At 44.2% G+C, this 7,486-nt stretch overlaps 1 long non-coding RNA gene across 1 annotated transcript; it reads left to right on the top strand.

Moving 5' to 3' along the window:
• Window positions 1–1,470: 1,470 nt before the first annotated feature.
• Window positions 1,471–5,376, top strand: LOC125753408 (uncharacterized). The gene is made up of 3 exons (XR_007405153.1): window positions 1,471–1,665; window positions 3,819–3,949; window positions 5,205–5,376. It is a non-coding gene; the product is annotated as an uncharacterized LOC125753408 (long non-coding RNA).
• The last annotated feature ends 2,110 nt before the right edge of the window (window positions 5,377–7,486 follow it).

Here is a 7,486-nt window from a genome sequence, read left to right as displayed (position 1 = left end):
TGGACACATGTGAGAAGCAGAAGAGCAAACGGACAATGGCTAGACCATGTATAACAATAGGACTCTGACTCACATAAGAAGCCCCAAGAGCCAAACCACAATCTCTGCAGCAATTGGCCCAGAACAGAGTCAGGGCTTGGTCAGTAGCTGCCAGCTTCCCTATTTTATGTCTCTATGTCTGTCTGTCTGTATGTATGTATTTGCCACCAATGCCCCTACAGCCTGCTTCTAATTCAAGGCCAACCAGTGAAACCAAATATCAGATATGCTACATTAACCAATCACATAGGATTCTCTGCTTCTAGTCTATGGGCCTCTGACTCACCTGTGTCTCTCTTGCCTCCAGCCTCTAATCAGGGGACTCCTGAAGCCATCCTTTCTGCCCCTATAAAGCTTTCCCACCCTTCTACCTGCCTTGGAGTTCCTACCAAAGACAAGTACTAACTCCCTTACTATGGCAAGATCTGAATAAATAGCCTCTACTTGCTCCCGTTTGTTTATTTTATTCATTTATTTTCACATTTGCAAAAAACCCACTGAGCTGAACATTTAAGACCAGTGCTCTTTGTGCTGTTTACTCTATATATCTTACCCACCCCAAATTTTTAAACATTTACTTTGCTTGACCTTCTGAATAAAGTAAAGATGGACTTTAGGAGAAGTAAAGGAAAAACAAAGAACGTGGTAAAATAAAGTAAGCACTGTCGCTTTCACTGAGCATTATGAGAACCAAGAACTTATCGTTGCCAATTCATTTGAAATGCCAAAGACAGATTTAGGAATAGCTCCTACTTTTTATGAAAAGACCATAATCACTGTGCTGAGAAGGGAGATTGAAAGACAAGAAGTTGCACACTCAGTTTCTGGGGCCCTCTCCACTCCCTAGAGTGTGCTGGGAGGTCAGAAAAAACAAGACCAAGGCACCATTGGCCCTATGGTTTACATTACTAACATATCCATACATGTACCATATTGTTTTCTCCATGCCTCTCTTCTAGTGAAACTCCTCTCTGTAATGGTCTATTTCATCTTAGGGTATAATATGTCCCAGCCAATGCCCCCCAGAAAGCCACTAAAGGTTGATAGGATCATCTTCCATCCTGGTCCCCAGAAGCTCTCAGAATACCACAAGGAAAGTTCCTCCTTTCTCTCCTATGGGGCAGTGGAGCCCATGATGCAAATTAAACCCAGACAATTAGAAAACAAAAGACTCCCTTACCAATAAAACTGATGTTGCTTGTTCTATATTTTGAAGAATTTAATTCAGGGTAGTTTCTAGGAACAAAATGAAACTTCCCCCAGTGTTTTGACTGACTTTTTGACATAAGTTGTGAGACATAAAATATTCAAAGAAATCAGATATAAAGAGTGAGAATGAGGTTTAGGATTAGGATTGAGGCATCATTGAAAGTTGAAGAATCAACAGTATTTTTGTAACAGGAACACCGGGCTGTTCTTCCAGATTCCAGAGCTGAGTTGCAAATGTGGAGGATAAGCTCTTCTGTTTGTACTCCAGTTCTACCAGGGCAATACATGTATGGATGACTTGACACCCAGTGAAGGATTCCAGGGATGGGAGGGCCGGCCTCCAAGGACGTGAACTCACACCTACCACCATGGCCACACAGGGATGATGGAAGGAGGGAAAGCTGGCTACTACAGACGGTGGGTATGAGACTCAACTCAATAATGTTAATGGGATTGCAAAGTAGAAGACAGGACATTAAACACGAATTCTGGGAGCAAACTAACTACCCACAAGTCCACTGTTGAAACACAAGCTTCTCACCTTCCAGGAGGAACATTACATGTTGGGTGTCACCAAGCCCTTCCTTACTTTCTTAATGAATCCCCAGTAGCTCTTGGAGAAGTTCTAATATTTCCCTCATTTAAAACTGTGGATGTCAGGAATCCCTGGGTGGCTCAGTGGTTTAGCACCTGCTTTTGGCCCAGGGCATGATCCTGGAATCCTGGGATCGAGTCCCACGTCGGGCTCTCGGCATAGAGCCTGCTTCTCCCTCCTCCTGTGTCTCTGCCTCTCTTTCTCTCTCTATGTCTATCATAAATAAATAAATAAATCTTAAAAAAAAAAACTGCAGATGTCCTTACCTACCACCAAATGTGGAATTAAGATCACCTTAATCGTCACATCTTGACTGACAGTATCTTGGCACGCTCCCATACCACCTCTGCCCAGAATGTTCTTAGATCCATACCATTGAGGCCCCAAACCCCTCTGACCCAGCAGCTACACATGCTGCTCACATGCATCCCCTCCTTTCCCATTTCTCCTGCCCTCCACTACTCAGGCCTCTGCAGCTCAGCTGGACTCTTGCCTTGCCCCCTGAGCTGGTGGCTGTGTGCTCCAGTTTCTGTCCTCTCCTGCAGCCACCTGCCTTCCAGACTTGACCACATCCCCCAGCCTGACTCCCCAAGCCCTCTTTTTCCCACCTAGTCCCCAACCTCACTTCCCTGACAACCCTGTAGGTACCCTCTTGTCCAGCCTTACATGTTCTGGCTGACACTGCCTCTTTCCTCCTTAAAAATACCAACACATTTTTCATCATGAGCTACAACATTAAAAGTCCCAACTTAGAATGTAGACAGCAACAAGAGAACTTCACTCTCACCCACCCACCTTCCACAATATGAAAAGGCAGATAATCTGCAAGAGCTCATCAGTGAACTAAGGTCATAAGGAAGCCAGGTGAACTAAATTCCAAAGATGACAAAGCCCTTCAGGGAGATAAGGGACATATGAACTGTTTCACCTTTGGCAGAAGGTGAGGTTATTGTGGGCCACTATGAAACACAAAAATAGAAAAATAAAACAGACCTGTAGAGCTTCATGAATTATTGGAGAGAAAATATCTGTATAAGCGCCCCCCAAGGTAATAGGTCACAATGTCCCCTTGCCTCCTAAGAAGAACAACACTGCTGTTTTTTGTAGTAAAGACTCCCTTGCTTTTCTTTATCCTTTTACCACTAAATGTGAGTCTCTAATCACTACTGTTCAGTTTGCCTTTTTAAACTTTCTGGAATGTGGCCCCAGCGTAAGTCTTCTCCAGCAGCTTCCTTCACTCAGTGTTGGCTGCATGGAATTTTGCCTCACTGCAGAACACTGTAATTGAGGCCTATGCCTCTTTGCTCCTGACTCCTACCTAGAAGGTCTGTCCCTCTCTATCCCAGCCAGTTCCCACATGCACCTGTCAACTTATCACCTACTCTCAGAATCCAACAAATGCCCCTTCCTCCTCCAGGAAGCCCTCCCTACAGCTCTGTATGGAAGCTGCAACACTTGTACGTGACTCCAACATCTTGAACTCAGTCTGCCAGCTCTTTGGCCTACCTTGCTCTGCACAATGGTTCCTTGTCCTGAGATTACACTGTGTGTAGTGTGTTCTCAAAACCAGACACCTGGGCTGTTTTATTGATTTGGGATCCCACAGAGCGCTTAGCACTCAGCCAGAGACATGGTAGATGCTCCATGAATTCAACAAATGGGTGGATCTACCAAACTCTGCCTGCATGAAGCAGAAACGTCATGGACTCCACTGGGCCAGAGTTTGGCAGAGCCTGGAAGTTTTTCTCCTTATAGTTTGATTGTCTTACATGGTCCTGTGGATATAGGAATGTCAGCAACTAGAAGCAAGATTGCCCCTTGCTCTGGGGTTGCTCTGGGGACTGAATCCCCCATCTGCACTGTTTCCATTGTATCTGTTTCTTAGAGAAGTGATGTGTAGAATAGCATCTGGCTCTTTGAGCTTCCTTATTATTTAGATTTTGTATAAACAGGAGTTTCCTTTCTGGCTTTCCAGGATTAAACCAGTTGGAATATCATTTCAGTTTGAATGAAAACAGATCTCCATCCCTGATGCTGAAATTTTGAGAAATGCAAACTGGAGAGACCATGTTGGTGTGACTTTGATGGCTAAAGGTGGAGAAAGAGGTATTTGAGACACCTTAGGAAACCTGCCTCTGTGCCAGGAAAGGGACATGTGTATGGAGGGGGAATGTGAGAGATGTGGAAGCCGAACAGGAGCCCATAGCACCAGGTCCCACAGCAGTAGCCCTGAGGACAGAGTCTCTTGCCTACAACTGGAGCAGCATCCTCCAGGGTCCCTGTTGCCTCGTAGGGAAACTCTGCCTGGGATCTGAGTCCTTTGCCTCATATTGTTTATACTTCATGGAATCTGGAACCTGAAAACACCTGTAAGCTAAGAGAAGGAGGAAGAGTTTACCTCCCTCAAAAAGATGAGCAAAACCAAAGAATAGTTATTATTATCAAGCAACATATTAACAGTGGTTGCTATTGGCAGATGAGTTTACGGTGGAGAATGGCAGGGGGTGTCTCTCTGTACTGCACCTTTCTGAATTGTTTGAAATCTTTTATAACAATGAGAAAATCTGATAAAGAAAACATAGGAACAAAGTAAAGATATACTACTAGTTTCTTAGCAAGCATGAAGCCATTCCTCTTGACTCTCTCCACCCCTACCCCCACTCAGTGGACCTGAGGGTGGTGGTCCGGGACCCATCTGGACCACGCACCCAATGCCTTTATCCCCTGAGCAGCTTCTCCCCTTGCTGCCCACTGCCGCCTCCCCTCCCCTCTCTGCAGTTCTCTGCAAGAAACCCTGGGCTTGCTGGACCTGGGAGATAGCTCTCCTATCCTACCCAAATCTACTTGTAGCATATTCCATTCCACCAGCTGAGGGGCCTGCCCCTCTCACTGTTGCATTTGATAGATGGCCTCATGGCAAAGTCTTCTTTAGCCTAGGCTAACACCTATATTTTGTGCACCATGAAATGGTATTGAGAGTTACAAACCTGTTCTACCCCATTTTATCTAATGATCTCACTTCTTGGAATATATTCCAAAGAAATCACCTAAAGGGGGTGAATGGGTACTGCAGATGCCCCATCCAGACCCCCTTTACAATGCCAGAACACCATTCTCTGGCGGGATTTTGATAGCAAACAGCTGGCCCCTCTGCAAACTGACCCATTGGGGAAGGCTCTTCTACCACCAGGGCAGCTCTCAGCCCATGACTGACTCAAATTACTTTGCCTCAGAGGGGATCAGCTCTGTGATGCAGTTCATACTCCTGAGTTTCCCATGGGATCAGCCACAGGCCAACTCCAGCCAAGATCCCATCTCTGCTCAGCTCCTTGCCTATTCCCCTCACCCTTGTCCTCCTCAGGCCTGTGCTCAAGAAATCGCATGCACCCGAAACCTACATCAGGCTCTGTTTCTGGGGAACTTGATCTAAGACATGGGAAAATTACACTCAGGCAAAAGGATGACCACAGAGTCATAGAGATGGAGAAAAGCTAAGCAGATGCCAATAGGAGAGATCACCATGAGGGATTGGAACTGGGGTAGGTAATTTGTTTTTCACCATCAGCCTTTCTGTTCTCTTTAATTCAAATTACAAATTTGCATTACTGATTCAAGTATATTAAATCTAAAAACAGAAAATATACATCCATAACACCTTCAAATGAAATGATGGGCCTGCACTCAATGGTCATCTGGATTTTTTAAAAATTTATTTTATTTTATTTTAAAAATTTTTTAGAAAGTTGGTCCAGAAAATGTCAAAAGTTTTGCCAGGCCTGGATTGAAATCTAGACTTCAGGTGAATTTATCTCTTTATCTGTAGGTAGATAGAAGGCTCATATCATTTTCTGCTGCAGTTTGATGATATACTGAAAGTAACCAAATCCTAAATCAGAATAGAATGAAAAATTTAAAAATGCAGCCCTATTTGTTACTAAACTATAGGATATTAGGTGTCAATAGCACCCAACGTATATTTCAATCAAATGATGAGGAAGGAGAATTTGAAGAACAGGATAGTTGGCTGACCAGAAGCTCTGAAAGGTACTGGTCTTATAGGTAACTGATCCAAAAGGAAGACAGCTTCTGCCTCTGGACTGGGGGGCGGGGGGGAGGATAGCACTGTTTGGATGGAAGGAAGGTAAGGTCCTCACTATGCAGTGAATGGGGGACAAGGAGGTAGGGGGCCCAAGCTCTGCCATGTGACTGAGTGGTCTGAGACAGTGATGCCAGCTGGTGGAGGCCTGGAGCAAGGGATGTGGCTCCCAGGAGCCAGTTCATAAGGCATTAATGCAACAGCTATTTGGTGCCTCCTGTGTGCTGGGGACCATGAGGGACACTGGGACACAGAGGAGAGAAATAGAAATAAAGTGTGTCAATCAAGGAACTTGATTGTAGGCAACAGAAACCGATTTTGTCTGAAAGCAGCAAAACTGGGACACCTGGGGTGGCTCAGTGCTTGCGCGTCTGCCTTCCACTCAGGGCATGATCCTGGGGTCCTGGGAACGAGTCCCACATCGGGCTCCCGTTGGGGAGCCTGCTTCTCCCTCTGCCTATGTCTCTGCCTCTTTTTGTGTGTCTCTCGTGAATTAATAAGTAAAATCTTTAAAAAATAAATAAGTAAATAAAATCAACAAAACTGAATTTGTTGAAAAGATAATGAACCACAGAATTTCAAGAAGTTTACAGAAGTGCCTTGGAAATAGGCACCTAAGGCAGCTTAGGTTGGAGGGGCTAAAAGGAGAAACTATAGGAATGGTTTAATAGTAGAAGAATGTGGTTTGTTCCAGGAGAAAGCATTACAGAGCACCCATGGCTGGGTGCTATAGAGCCTCAAGCAGTTTTAGAAACAGTAAGAACTGTATTTCCCCAATTTACATGGTTCCTTATTCTTAAAGGAGTAATTCAGTTGAAGGGTGTAGCCTCAGGTCATGATGTCTTGGAATGGGGGGAATTGGCTTCTCTTTGAGCTTGATGCTGAGCATGAGCAGGACCTGGGCAGAGATAAGGACTGTGGAGGCCAGCAGGGCAATTGTTTTGGGGTCTTTTTAAGTGTATATTTTTAAATTCCAGTATTGTTAACATACAGTGTTATATTAATTTCAGGAGTATGACAGAGTGATTCAACAATTCCATGCATCACCCAGTGCTCACCACAAGTGCCCTCCTTAATCCCCATCACTTCTTATTTCATCCATCCCCCCACCCACCTCCTTCTGGTGACCATCAGTGTGTTCTCTATAGTTAAGAGTCTGTTTCTTGGTTTACCTCTCTTTTTCCCTTTGCTTGCTTGTCCCTTAAATTCCACATATGAGTGAGATCCTATGGTATTTGTCTTTCTCTGACCTATTTCACTTAGCATTATACTTTAGCTCTCTATCACCCATGTTGTTGCAAATGACAAGATTTCCTTCTTTTTTATGGCCAAATAATATTCCACTGTGTATATACTATCTCTTCTTTATCCATTCATCTATTGATGGGCACTTGCCCTATTGTATAAGTAACGCTGCTATAAACATAAGAGTGCATGTGTCTCTTTGAATTAGTGTTTTTGTATTTTTTGGGCAAATGCCCAGTAGTGTGATTATTACATCATAGTGTACTTCTATGCTTAGCTTTTTGAGGAATCTGTATTGTTTT

The sequence above is a fragment of the Canis lupus genome, chromosome 23 (genome assembly GCF_003254725.2).
Source record: "Canis lupus dingo isolate Sandy chromosome 23, ASM325472v2, whole genome shotgun sequence".
NCBI lineage: Eukaryota > Metazoa > Chordata > Mammalia > Carnivora > Canidae > Canis > Canis lupus.
This window is presented reverse-complemented; position numbering and strand designations above follow the sequence as displayed.